The sequence below is a fragment of the Eptatretus burgeri genome, chromosome 9, assembly GCF_056783735.1.
Source record: "Eptatretus burgeri isolate ZD-2024b chromosome 9, Ebu_testis_v1, whole genome shotgun sequence".
NCBI lineage: Eukaryota > Metazoa > Chordata > Myxini > Myxiniformes > Myxinidae > Eptatretus > Eptatretus burgeri.
The window spans coordinates 31,809,959-31,823,280 of record NC_140969.1 but is presented as its reverse complement, the minus strand read 5'-3'; the positions used below and the strand labels follow the sequence as shown (position 1 = coordinate 31,823,280).

At 47.5% G+C, this 13,322-nt stretch overlaps 1 protein-coding gene and 1 long non-coding RNA gene across 14 annotated transcripts in view; one reads left to right on the top strand and one right to left on the bottom strand.

The window, feature by feature from the left end:
• Positions 1–6,082, top strand: part of LOC147019847 (uncharacterized) — a 42,512-nt gene extending 36,430 nt beyond the window's left edge. Inside the window, exon 2 of the long non-coding RNA XR_015061539.1 lies at positions 5,713–6,082. This is a non-coding gene — a long non-coding RNA (uncharacterized LOC147019847). The remainder of the gene's footprint in view (positions 1–5,712) is intronic.
• The window catches only part of LOC147019845 (uncharacterized), a 57,083-nt gene that overhangs the window by 8,743 nt on the left and 35,018 nt on the right, over positions 1–13,322 (bottom strand). For all 13 annotated transcript variants that reach the window (XR_015061531.1, XR_015061532.1, XR_015061535.1 and 10 more), the window contains 5 exons: positions 9,739–9,853; positions 8,407–8,466; positions 6,740–6,842; positions 6,232–6,290; positions 5,334–5,422 (listed from right to left, as the gene is read on the bottom strand). The gene's annotated coding sequence lies outside the window, so the exon portion shown is untranslated. The remainder of the gene's footprint in view (positions 1–5,333; positions 5,423–6,231; positions 6,291–6,739; positions 6,843–8,406; positions 8,467–9,738; positions 9,854–13,322) is intronic.

Below are 13,322 nucleotides of genomic sequence, written 5' to 3'. Positions count from 1 at the left end.
GGAGCGAACGAGCTGGGAGGGAGTGCAACGGTTGTCAGGCCCGCAAGGGAGGTGGGTGAGGAGAAAATAATACGGGGGACGTGTTGGGCGAGAAGTGTAAAGGTGACGGAAAAAGTGACGGTGACCGAGAGGGAAAAACTAATTGGGGTGATGGAGACGTGCACGAGGGAGATAACAAGGGAAGAGACGGAAATAATAGTTGAGACAAGGGAGGTAAAGGGTGAAGAGGTGACCGAGTTGGCAGAGACGTGGGAGATAGAGGGTGAATTGGACGAGGTTAAGAATGAGCACACACACGGAGGTAGTGGAGGACCATGAGGGGGAGCTGGCGGACTGTTTTGTGGCCCGGTGCGAGCAGTTGGATAGCCTCCTCCAGGAACGAGGGGAGGGAGTATTCCCCCTTGAAGCGGTTTACGACCAGGTGGGTTCGGTCGTGCTTAGCGAGTTCGAGAGGATGGGTGCTGCGAACGGGTGCACGCCGAGCTTGGGGGGTACAGAGGCCCCAGAAACCCTTGGCGTGGCACTAATCCCGGTGGGGTTGTCCCGGTGTGTGTGGTGCAAGGTGTGAGTGCGCCACCGTGTGTGGAAGCGACCCCGTGTGTGAGTGGTGTGGGGGCAAGTGTGCCAAAGTGCGTGCCTCCCAGCACGCCGTGTGTGGATGAGGCACCGTGTGTGGAAGGAGCCATGGGTGTGGGTGAACGGCTGTGTGAGAATGGAACCACGTGTGCAAGGGAAATGGCATGCGTGAGTGAACGGCCGAGTGCAAGGGAGACCGTGTGTGAGAGAGCGGTATGTGAGGGAGATGTCGGTCGGCATGCGTGAGCATGCAGCCGCGTCTTCCGGTGTGAATGTGAGTTTGATGGAATGGAGAGTGAGCGTCGTAACACGCAGGTGTGCGTGGTTTGAATGGCGACGGAGACGGCGACAGAGACACAGGCCGAGTAGCGGCTGTAGCTATTGTGAACACCGAGCCGGGTTCACCCAGCAGCGAGCGCAAGGTCCGTGCCGTGCAACGCACGAGGCCGCCACGTGCTCGCTTGCGGGAGTCAAGCCCGGTCCGGAAACTCCAGCGGTGGATTTGCTGATCCCGCGGACGGACAAAGTCTGGGCAGGTAAACGAATTTGGACCGGACGGGTTCTCCACGCGAGCGCATGTTAGGCTCCAACGGGCAGAGCACATGTGCTCGCGTGGGGAGCCCCTCGGAGTGCGAGGTTTGCTTTTGTGGTGCGCACGGTGACGTCATGGCTGCACGTGTGGTTGGAATCCGGCAGGAGGGTGAATCCCTGCCGGATGGTACCGTCCAAGAGGGACGAGGTACGCGTGCAGCTGCATGACGTCACGGGCAGGTGCAAAGTGCGCGAGCTGCGAGTTGCCGTGCTGGTGCAGCGCGTAATTGGAAAAAAAATTCACGAAAGCAAGCCTCGCTTTCGGGTCGACAGGATTCCCAGGCAAGGGGTGGAAGACCCCCTTGGCCTGGGCACAGGATGGAATCTAGTTAGGGGGAAGGGTTAGCTTAGTTAGACAGACTTCATGGGGCAGGGGTAAGTCCTCATGGAGTCCGTGGAATGGAATAGGTAGAGGGGTTTTGGTCGAGATTTAGGATGGGGAATGGATTATTCGGAGACAGTGACAGACTTTGAATGTGTAGAGGGGACGTAGCTTAGCTACGAAGTGTTAAATGGAACGTGCTATAGTGTAAGGGATGACGTGGGAGTACGAGGTAGTTTGGGGATGTAGTCAGCAGGATGGCAGAGTTCGGCAATGTGTGTGTTGAAGAGTTGGTGAGTTGTGTGGAGACATGTTGAGTGAGTGAGGCCAGTGGGTCTGTGTGTATGGAGCGAATGTGGAATGCATGGTGCGATGAGTGATTGGGGGGAGGAGTGATTCCTGCCCAAGGGACCCTGGGGTCAGTGTAGAGCGAGTTATTGGGTTAGTAAAATGGAGGTCGTTTTGTTGTTGGTGGGAGTGTAAGCTCGAAACCCGTTTGGAGGGGTGCAGGAGCCCTGTTGACGGGCTGGGAGCGTGGCTGCGAAAGGTGAGTATCGCTGAGTGGGTGCACCGGGCTAGTCGGTCGTGGTAGGCCAAGGGCCCATGGGGGGCCGGGATAGCGTAGTGAGCACGGGTGCGCCCGCATGGTGCGGGGGCCCGGGGTGCCGTTAGCCGCGTGGGCAGTGTTGTGGGCATGGGTGACCCTCGGAAAGGGGCCCGGGAAGCCAGCCTGCCACGTGAGTGTTTCAGGGGAGTCGCCAGGGAGGGCACTCTCCGGTGTTTAGGGAGCTGGTAGGCTCGGAGGCAGTGTAGTGCCATAGCTGGAGAATCGGCAGAGGGTCGTGCCTGCCACGCGTCCCAGCCATGAGACCGTGTGAGGGCACGGGAAGAAAGTTGGCGGGCGAGGCCCGAAATTGTGAGGATACCAACACAGGCGACGGGAATCTGGGTTGATAGAACCAAGAGTTTAAGCGAGAGGCGCTTGTTGAAAGCCCCGGGGTAGTTTCACCGTTAAATAGATAGGGTAGATTTGGAAGTGTACCCATCCGCACCATCCATCCCTTCTCTCTCGTTGTGGGCCGCTGGACCCACTTTGTGTTAAAGATCGCTGAAGTCTGGGGAGGCCATCCTGAGGCTTGAGTTGGGCCTCGACACAGGACGCTTGCTCTCCCTTGTTCCCCTCCGGGAAGGGAACGTCGGGGTTGGGAGTAGGCTAAGTGACGAGATAGGTTAGCCGAACAAGGACAGTAAAGGGGGTTAGGGGACGATTTATCGTGAGGAATAAAAAGAAAATAAAACCAAAAAAAATTAATTGGGGCTAAATTGGGTTTTTACAAATTAAGGGAGTGGGTATTGACAGTGACAGGCAAAGACGATAGGTGGGAGGGAGACAGTCGGCAGGTCCGAGCCCGCCTTCTGAGTGGCCAGCACCACCGCACTCCCTCCATCAAACTGCACTGCAAGGCAAAGGCCGGCCAACTTCATCGGCTGGCTGTTTGTACTGCAAGGCCTGTGTTGGCCCACTTCATTGGCAGGCTGTTTTCTGCGAGGCCTGTACCGGCCGGATCGTCCGCAGCTGCTGTGCTTCAAGGCCTGTGCCGGCCAGTTCATCTGCCGGCTGTTCGCTACAGTGGCCGTTTTGCCATGCCTTGCCTGCCTTTGCCATGATCCATGCCTGCTGCCCACGTTCATTTTGCCCCGTTCTGTTCAATTTTGCTTTGCCCCCCCCCCCGCCCCCTGTTCATTTACATGCGCGCCAGGATCCGCGAGCAACAGTTTGCAAGCTGCGAAAACTGTCCTGTTGGTAGCTACAACACGGGCCTGCTGTGGCGGCCCATGCACCGGTTTTCTTTTAACTTTCGTTTTGCTCCCTGAGAGTCCATTGATCCTGGGCCATGGTGTCGTGTAAATTTATAAGGTTAAGGTTAAGATGTACTGTAAATATGAGTGCGCCCCCGGCATGTCTGTCTCGCGCCGGCAATTTTATTCAAGTCGTCTGTGTGAGTGGGTTTGTTTAGTTAGTTACTCAGCCCTCAGGTTACTTATTTTGGGGACACGAATACCATGAATGTCGCACTCAGGGATCCGAAGGTAAAACGTACTAGGGGAGAACTACACATGATGGCACACGAGAATTTAACGACTCGGGACGTGTCTGTAAAAAGGGGAGCGGGTAGTGTTACGGCTGTGGAAATTCGCAAACCACCATCCAGGTCCCGTAAGTGAGGTATCTCTTAAGTACCTGTGTAGTTAGCCCCAAACCCGTTGTTTAGAGGGAATTAATGTGATTCATTCGGGCTGCGACGCTTTGAGTCAGTCGTTTTTCTTTTTCTGTCTTTTATGTCAAACAAAAACCAACAAGGGGCTTGGTGGCTTTTCGCACCATTCTTCTCCGCGCTTGGTGTGAGGGAGAAGCGGAATGGGGGCAGCTGGCACCCGATTGGTGGATGCGCGGTGTGACGCGGCCAGGGAGGAGGAACGCCCCTCTTCGAGACCTTTCTCGAAGCGCCTCGAAGGGGGGTGGAGCAAAGAACGGGGCGGAGCAACAGGGCAGAGCTCCAGGATATAAAAGTCGGAGACGGGCGGAGCGGTTTTGTGGGTGCTCTTTCTTCGTGGTTGCTCTTTCTCTCTTCCCGTCTTCCGGCTCGCTCGTCCTCTTCTCTTGCTGGTGGCCGCTGGCCTGGTCTGCTGTGGTGCAGTTTCAAGACCCCGCTGGCGGGAAGGAGCGTCCGCCATTCCCCTCTCCTGATTTCGGGCATCCACGTTCCCCCCCCCCCCCTCTATCCGCGCTGGGATAGCGCCGAACACTCCATTCGTGGCGTTGAGCGGCCAACACGTGCAGGCGCGAGGCACGCAGGAGAGGACTCGCCTCCCACGCCAGGGCACGGAGTCGTGGCCAGGCGGGACCACGTCGACGGACGTAGGAGAGGGACTCGACGGCCCAAAAGGGAAGTCACCATTTCTTTTGGGGGTTTTTTTGTATGGAACTTGTGGCGCCGTGTCTTGTAAAGTAGAACTGTGTAAGTGTTGCCGTGTGTCGGTCTTAGTCGGTTGTAGCTCTGCGTCGTCGTTGCCTTTGTTTTCTTCTTGCATTTGCTTTGTGCATTCTGATTGTTTGGCTGTATATGTGTGCTTTGTGTCTGTGTCTATGTGAATAAAGTGCTTGTGTGAACTTGTTCCCAGTTTCGCTGCGTCCTTCCCTTTGTTGACTCTCCATCCTGCTTCACGTAGTGGGCTTAATACGCCCAATAATTAATCGGAACTGTCGAGGCCGACGATAACACCACTCGGTTATCCCGATAGCACGGAACGGGCCGCCCAAGCGGCTCGTGTCCGGGGTCGACCTGCGGCGAGGTGCGATCGCCTGGTTTACCATCCGCGTGGGTACTTCGGTGGGTCGAGTTTGGCGAACAACCCTATCCCACGCGGGAGGCCGATTGGCACGATCGTGATGAGGCCGAAAGGCCCACCCGGGACTAGCTCCCAGCGTTAGTCCAAGAGGGTCACGACAGAATTGTCCTTCCGGCGGGCGACGTGCCGCGATTCGAGTCACGTGGCCGTCCGCACGCCGACGGGCGCGAATTCGCAACAATATATTAATAAACGATGCATATTTTCAGCATGCATGCACTGTTAAATATATGGAGAAATTTCAGACAGAATAAAGTGCAAGCAAGTCGAGTGAACCACCACCACCACCACGGAAAATAAACATTTTTAATCGAGTTATATGAATGTATTCATGGCAAAAAAAAAAAAGGTCAAAAAAAATTCTCTACCAACCGACCCAATTTTTTTTTGGCCATGCAATAGGAAATAAATGTTTGTTTGTATTTGGCCTTACCACAAATAGGGCATATCCTGGACAGCAATCAATGCAGATGAGACACCACAGCGAATAGACGTCCAATGATGTCTCCGGATGAAAAAGCCCTAGTTGGAATTAAAGTAGTAGTAAGATCGATATGTGGTTAAGGTATTAACATCTCACATAAAACCTAGAAATTAAAAAGGTATTGTCCATGTGGAAGTGATATGCAGGGGTTGTCAGGTTTACTTATTTTAATTTTACTTGTTCAAAGGTGGAATAATTGATCAGTGAGATTTTTGTCCTGTCCCAGCACTCACATGACAGCATTTGGTTACCACCTGATATCTGAAAGTGCATGTGTTGCAATGTTCATGTGTTCCTCAATGTAAAATACACCATTATCGTTTTGCAGGAGGATGTACTAAAGACTCCTGGAAGAAAATGCTGATCTCGGGTCTCTGGGCGCAAAACTTTGCTTTGCAGAATGAAACGGGCCCATTAATGGCAAGCAAGCACTGAGTGACATGCAATTGAATCATTTCTAATACTGGTGAACTAGCTGCTTGTTGGAAGACAAGCGAGAAGGGCAATAAACCAACAGCAATCAGGAGGGGAACAGGTGACCAAGAGAAGTGTACAAAAGAACACAGAATTGTGACCAACCTATTGACATTGCTTTGTTGATAGGATGTTGCATCAAAAGGTACGTTGGCCTTCGCAAGGAACATTCAGCTGTTCAATATGCTGGCATTTACTTGTGAATTTAAAAACCAGAAAGACAATTGTGTTGTGTTATTCCAGGCGTTTATATTCTTTCCGTTATCTCAAGTTGGCAACACATTAGCAGCAAGCCGTGGTCCGGCTGGTTACCAATAACCAACACCTCAGTGCTGAATATAAAAAGATTGGTGGATTACTTTATGGTACGTACCGGATTTGTTGGGAACATTTGAGTGGTCCGTTAAATTTTCTTCACCTCACCACAGTGACCTGAAAGAGGATAAAATCAATTGTATTAGAGTTCACAAAAGAAACAGCAGGAATTTCAACAGGAACACCTACTTGTAGCTTCTGAGACATCAGAATTGGAAATCGACTCTTCATTTTGGCAACATAAGCCAGATTGCAATCTGTTAAACAGCTCTGTTTGTCATCATCATCTCAACTGAAGCTGTAACTCCTACACGGCAGAGCCTACAAAAATACATTTACAGTACGTGACAAACACTTTTGGCACATTTTAAAGCTTTCAAATACAGTGAAACGAAGCAACCCATGTTACAACCCAAAATAATTTTATATGTTTGCAAATATTGCAGTAGAGAACTGTATTAACCAGGTCCGTTCACCTCCAAAAATTGAAGCGAGCATTGAAAAGTGTTCTTTGGAGATTTTTATGAAGACCATCCGGCCGAAGTTTGCTCGACCTGATAACTTACTGGACTCTTATGAACACAGTCTGGCCCGGCAACGGTAAGCGCTTTATGGATTTCTCTTTTCCACAATGTTTGAAGAAGCACTTATCCATGATGTATGCTTGAACTGCAAATAAATAAAGATATATTTTTTTAAAGCATCGCTCTTTCAAATGGTGAAAGCTAATTTGTATAATGAAATAAAATGTGCATCCAAGAATCATTTCATTGGGTACATCAAAATCAGTGACCCTCAACACATGGGTGTAAAACCCCTATAAATGACCGAAACGCTGTTCAAACACCAATACGGTTTCCTCCAAGGATCACGCAAATTAGGCTGAACCTGGCGGTTTTCATGCAGGAAGGTAGGGAAAATGCTCATCATTAAAAGAGGGGTTACTTACAAAGTATTCAAAGGAAAGGGTAGACAACACAAAATAAACAGCACAGATCTGGCAGTTAGACATAAATTAGGATGATGAGACAAGCAAACTTATGACAATAGAAACCATGGCCAAACACTCAAATTGTGCCAACAAATACTAGATTCACACAACGAAAGGGGAATCGGCAATGACTTTAAGCTGGCATGAGCTGGATGCAGCTGCAGGATGATGTGGCACAAATCAGGGTGCGGCTTGGAGTGTGAGGCACGACAATGAGAAGCGAGCACGATGAGGAAAGATGGCGAGCTGCCCGATCACTTCAACATGTCCTCATCGGGCAGTGACCAAAGCAGAAAGAAAGAGCAGAGATGTTGACTTGCCTGTCGTTAAATTCCAACTTTCAAGCACAAGTGTAGCTACAGTCCTCATAAACATTAGGAATGCCTTCAAAGGCAACAGGTCCCATGATTGGGTGCCTGCCAATGTTGGCGGCACCTTTGTTTGCTGGTCATGCCCCACAGGAGGGTCCCAATTAAAAATATAAAATAAAATAAAAACAAAAAGCCTTCCACCCCTCTATAGCCAACTTTGCCACCATGGTCTGAGATCCACTGGCTAAACAGCCCAAAACACTGTTCTTTGGAAAACGCATAATGCTTTCCTGAGTGCATTTGAGGTTTGTGCACAGAAATCCTCAACCTGACCTCACCTTTTACACCATAATCTTATTCTAGCTGCTTTATAGTTTATACTCTCTGCCTCCGCAATGCACACTTTACAAGATGACTTACTTCTGACAAAAATCCTGTTGCAAGTGGAATCAAACCTCCCTGACCACACAATCCATACCAAAAAGTCTTAATGTGATCTATGGACCCACCACCTCCTGGCTGAAAGTGATGTGGGGGTTGGGTCAAGTTCACTTATTTGAATGTTTAATTTTACTTGTTCAAAGGTGGAATATATACAGAGATGTTTGTCTGTCTGAGCAACCATTTTTCACAGATGGCGAAACGGATTTCCGTCAAACCTCCAGAGGTTCATCAGTAAGAGCTGGAGAGTGTTTAGGCCAAAACAGAAAAAAAAAAAAAAAAGTCGTGCCTAAGCTTTTGTAGCCGAGTGAAAAGTAATATTACAAGACAATAGGGTTCTGCTATTCAGGTGTTTATATTCTTTCCTTGATCAAAATTGGGCAACATATTAGCAGCAAAGCTGTACCCTTCATATCAATAACTTGGTGCTGAACATACAAAAAAAATAAATGGCGAGATAAACATAAAAAGATGGGGTTCTAGTACGTACCAGAATTATTGGGAACATTTAAGAGCGTGCCGTGAAATTTCTTCAACTCACCACAACGACCTGTAAGGGGATAAAATCAATTATTGTATTTTAGTTCACGAAACAAGCAGCAGGTATTTCAAAAGGAACACCGATTTGGAGCTTCCGAGACGTCAGAATTGGAAATCGACTCTTCATTTCCAGCAACACAAGCCATATTGCAATCTGTTAAACAGCTCTGTTTGTCATCATAGTCTCAAATGAAGCTGTAACTATTACACACTGGAGCTTACGATAATATATTGAAAGAGGCAAATACTTTTGGCACGTTTTAAAGCTTTCATATACAGTGAAAAGACGTAACCCATGTCAATCAACACAGCTTTATATGTTTGCAACTATTTCAGTGGAAGCCAGGTCCGTTCACCTCCAATAAACAGTCGGTTGAAATGAGTATTGAAAAGCCACACCATTTTGAAAAACCATGGGAAAGGAAACAAATAACGAGAAAGCATCTGAAAACGCAAAGCCCATCCACATCCACTTTGTCTTCAGACTTATAAATATGTAGACAAAAGAAATACAGTATAAAACTAGAATGCAACTCGGTAGAGCGCATATCTCCACCACGTAATGCCTGATCCACGAGAACATATCAGGCCCAATACATTTTTGAAATATCATTTTTGGCCCCATCTCTCAATGTTGAAGAATCAATTGGAAAACATTAAATAATTCTCGTAGATCTTCACGAAAATCGAATTAAATTGTTATGGTCACACACACCCAACCTGTCCACCAAGTTTCATCTGAATCCGTCCACAACCTTACGAGATATCGTACTATATGGCAGTTTAGCCCCATCTCTCAATGGTGAAGAATCACTTAAAAAATTCTCGTAGTCCGATCCGGATCTTCACCAAAAGCTAATCAGTTCGTCCTTATCACACACCGAACCTGTCCACAAAAATTCACCCGGATCTGTCTGCAACGTTTTGGGATAGCCTGTACACAAACACCCAGAAAGGGGAGAAAACAACCTCCTTCACCTTCGGTGGTGAAAGTAACTCGAAGGGCACTTGGTAGAGTGCATACCTCCGCCACGCAATGCCTGATCCACGAGAACATATCGGGCCCAATACATTTTTGAAATATCATGCTATATAATCGTTTTATGGCCCTATCTCTCAATGGTGTAGAATCACCTTTAAAAATTAAATCATTCTCGTATCTGGATTCGGATCTTCACCAAAATTGATATTCATTATAGTCACAAACCCAACCTGTCCACCAAATTGTATCTGAATCCGTCCACACCTTATTGAGATATCATGCAATACATCATTGCCTTACCTCTCAAAGGTGAAAAATCACTTTAAAAATTCCAGTCGTCAGATCTGGATCTTCAGCAAAATCTAATCAGTTTGTCCTCGTCACACACCCAAGCTGTGCACAACTTTGAGACATCCTGCACACAAAGACAGAAAGGGGTGAAAACAACTTCCTTCTACCTTCGGTGAATAGGAAGGGCTCTAGAATCCAGCTCTAGCAGCGTACAGTGATCACTGAATGTGTACGGCTTCACTCCTGCTGGCCGATTGGTTGTGCTCACGAGGGGCCAACAGCACGCCGCAGTTGTGTGCCAAGGTCGTCTCTCCCTCCTAGTCACGTTCCTTGTGTCCATAATTTGCCGTTCGTTGGAATTTTTTGGAGAGTAGCTAACCAACATTTTTGGAAAGCTTAAACAATACGAAAACAGAAAATCCATGTTTCACATTTTTTCAATGCATATAATGTGGTCAAATAGGTCGTTTTGGGGTAAAAACCCATTTTTTTATTTCAGCTCTGAAAATTCAAAATTAATCGCAAGCAAGCAACTGATTATGCATAATTGTTAACTTGAGGACAATTCTTAATATAGAATAAACATATCTGTATTTTGAGCAATGGTTGCCATGGAAATGGCTATCATTTTGTGAAATTAGTTTATTTAATGTATTGCTTTCAAATCTTGAAACAAGTAACGCAAGAATATGGTGATCAGTGAAATGTACTTATTAAATGTCAAATATGAGTTTGTAGCCAATTGGCATCACTGTCTCGAATGTCACTCATCATTGCCAACGTCATCATCACTATCGTGGTCATGCCGTTCAATGTTTGAGTCCTCGTCATTCTCACACGAAGTGCTGCACATGCAAAGATCAGTGCATGTCAAGTTCTTGGCCCTGCAGGAACATCTCTGTGATGAACATTCTGTCTTGCACTGGCACCTTATCATCTTGATAATTGCCTTTGGTGCAGGGAGAATGTCTGTTGTTGTCGGTTTGAGTTGACCACTCGTGTCCTCGTGGAAGCCATTCTTTAATGGATCAAGAAATGCACAGATGCCAACCCTCCCGATTTCATCGGGAGGCTTCCGAAAATTCACCCAAACTCCCGCCCTTACGATCACTATCCTTATCCTCCCGAAATTTTGATATTTTTGCACTGTTCACTAATCAGAATGTACTAGTATGAGTATTGAATGAAAAGCATCGTCTGCTACGTATAGCATGTGGTAACTCCATAACGTTCGCTGCTTCCAAATTGTACGTAAAAAATTGCAAATTCAAATGAGGAGCAGCGAAACATTGGGTCTGGATCTCGCTTATGCGATCATGCACTGAGATTTAGTGCATGCGGTATGTGTGCAATACAGTGCATGCGGTATGTATGCACAGTGTATATGCATGCGATACGCTCACTGCATGCAGCTGGGCCCCGTACCAGCCCGGCGGTCGCGACCACCGTGCGGTGTTTAACAGCCGCTAGAGTTCTACGAGTCGCGCTGCAGCTGTGGAACATCGACTTCGAAGTTACCGATGCTTCAAGCCCTCGATGTTGATTACGAAATGGCAGAAAAGAAGCTTACGAAGACCAAGAAATGGTCTCAGAAGTACAAGACCGAATACAGTCTCCAATACCCGTGTATTCGAAAGTCTGAAAGAGGAATTCATCATGCGTATTGTACAGTATGCAGCGTTGATATTTCAGTTGAGCACGGAGGTCGCGATGATATTCGGAAGCACGTTGGAAGCAAACGGCACACAGACATTGCAAAGGAGAGATCTTCGAGCACGAGTACCGGTACACTTCTGAATTATTTCACCAAACAAGGGACAAGCGAGGAAGAGGATGTTACCCGAGCGGAACTTCTCTTTAGTGGATTTATTGTGGAACATAACTTGCCCATATCAGTCTCAGATCATGCTGGACCTCTATTTCAAAAGATGTTTCCAGATTCAAAAGTTGCTTCAAAGTATGGATGTGCAAGAACAAAAACTTCAGCAATAATTGGTGAGTTGTCAAATGTTACTGCTTCATCTATTGCCGATATTGCAAGACTAGCTCCATTTAGCCTAGCTACAGACGGTAGCAATGACAGTGGTGAGGCCCAGCTATATCCTGTCCTGATTTCGTACTATGACAACAGTGCTGGGATTGTGAAGCAAGGTTTGCTAAGTTTGCCTGCGTGCAAACAAGATTCCACTGGAGAAAACATTTTCAAACTGCTTGATCATGAGTTCAGTGACAGGAAAATTCCGTGGGGAAATTGTGTTTCCTTTTGTGCTGATAATGCCTCTGTCATGGTGGGCAAGCACAAAGGAGTCGCTGCTTATATCCACAAACAAAATCCAGAGTGCTACATCATGGGATGCCCTTGCCATATGATGCACAATACGGCCAAGAAGGCGGCTCAGGCCTTACCCATTGAATTAGATGACTTTCTCATCGATATTTACTACTACTTGGACAAAAGTAGTAAACGCGTCAAAGGAGTGAAAGCACTGCAAGAACTCTGTGATGCCCCGACACACAAGATTCTGAAGCATGTCGCAACAAGGTGGCTGTCCCTTGGTCAGTGCCTAGACAGGCTGATTGAACAGTGGGAGCCACTTCGCCTCTTCTTCAAAGAAGAAGTACGAAGAAAAATGCAACCAACTGTAGCCAAGACTCTAACAACGAGCAAGAAGGACGGCACTGTATCTACTGCCAGTACTGGCACTGCAGGATCAAGCACTAGTGGAACAGCATTCACCACTACCACTGCAGTATCTGCTGCGAAGAAGACAGCAGGGACAGCACCAAAACCAATGCTGAGAGCAGGTAGCATCACCGGCCCTTCATCACGTTCATCTACAAAGCAGATCCCTTCAGAGTCGAGAAAGACTGTGATAGTCCCATCTACAGGCAAAGAAGGACCCAAGTTAAGTTCTGCTTTTGCCAAATCACTTGATAGAAGCTCAGCAAAACCTTCGAATCAGAGGTCTTCTTCCTTGGCTGCACCTACCTCAAGCTCTCTCCTCAAACGTAAAATTGGATCTGGTACTACGAGTCTGACCTCTTCTGCTGGCAGTAAACGCAAGTGTGATCGCCCTGCGGCTAAGTGTACGACGAGTTCTACAACTAAAAGCGCATCTTCCTCAAACACTGTGCAGGAATCTAGAGAAAAACGTGTCAACAGGATGTTCTTGTCTCCACAAACAAAACTCTATTGTTTCTTCCTTCGATATGCTAACAAGCTTTTTGAGAAGGGGAATCTTCTGCTCCAAAGAGACGAACCCTGTATTCATCTCCTGCACGGAGAATTGAATGGTCTTCTGAAAGATATCTTCGTACGGTTTTTGAAACCATCGGTGTCATCGGTTGCTCTGGTAAATGTACCCTTCTCTGACAGAAATAATCAGAAGAATGATGAGGACCTCATGATTGGGAACGATGCCAAACTGTATATAAGGGAACAAAGGAGTCTCAAGAAATCCACCTTCACTCTGAGTGAGTCAGACATCCAAGGTTTCTTCAGTGCAGTTCGCTCATATTATGTGAAAGCCTGCAATTACATCTTCAAAACCTGGCCGCCAGATGATGAATTAGCCAAGCATGCTCAGGTGCTG